We start from the raw sequence: 296 nt of genomic DNA on the forward strand, positions 1-296 counted from the left end.
CACAAAACAAATAAATTATTCAGTTAGTTACATCAAGGAATAAACAAATGAATATATGAAAATGTAATACATGTTTATAATTAACAAGTTGACAACACTTAAAGAAAAGAAAGTCAGTATCAACATCAAATAATTTTGCAAGTATTTCAACTCACCAAATATTATTATTTTCCGAGCCCTCCTATACTAGTTCCTTGTTAAGCGAGTCTTACACTCATTCAATGTCCAGCGAACCTTATGTTCCCTGCCTAGGCTGTAAAAAAACCTCATGCTTCAATAGTGTTCTGTAACAAACG

General features: G+C 31.4%; 1 protein-coding gene across 1 annotated transcript in view; it reads right to left on the bottom strand.

Moving 5' to 3' along the window:
• Nucleotides 1-296, bottom strand: part of LOC119590716 (protein D2-like) — a gene marked incomplete in the record, with an annotated part of 10947 nt that extends 10651 nt beyond the window's left edge. Inside the window, 1 exon segment of the mRNA XM_037939405.1 lies at nt 156-296.

The sequence above is a fragment of the Penaeus monodon genome, chromosome 27 (genome assembly GCF_015228065.2).
Source record: "Penaeus monodon isolate SGIC_2016 chromosome 27, NSTDA_Pmon_1, whole genome shotgun sequence".
In the NCBI taxonomy this organism is placed as follows: domain Eukaryota; kingdom Metazoa; phylum Arthropoda; class Malacostraca; order Decapoda; family Penaeidae; genus Penaeus; species Penaeus monodon.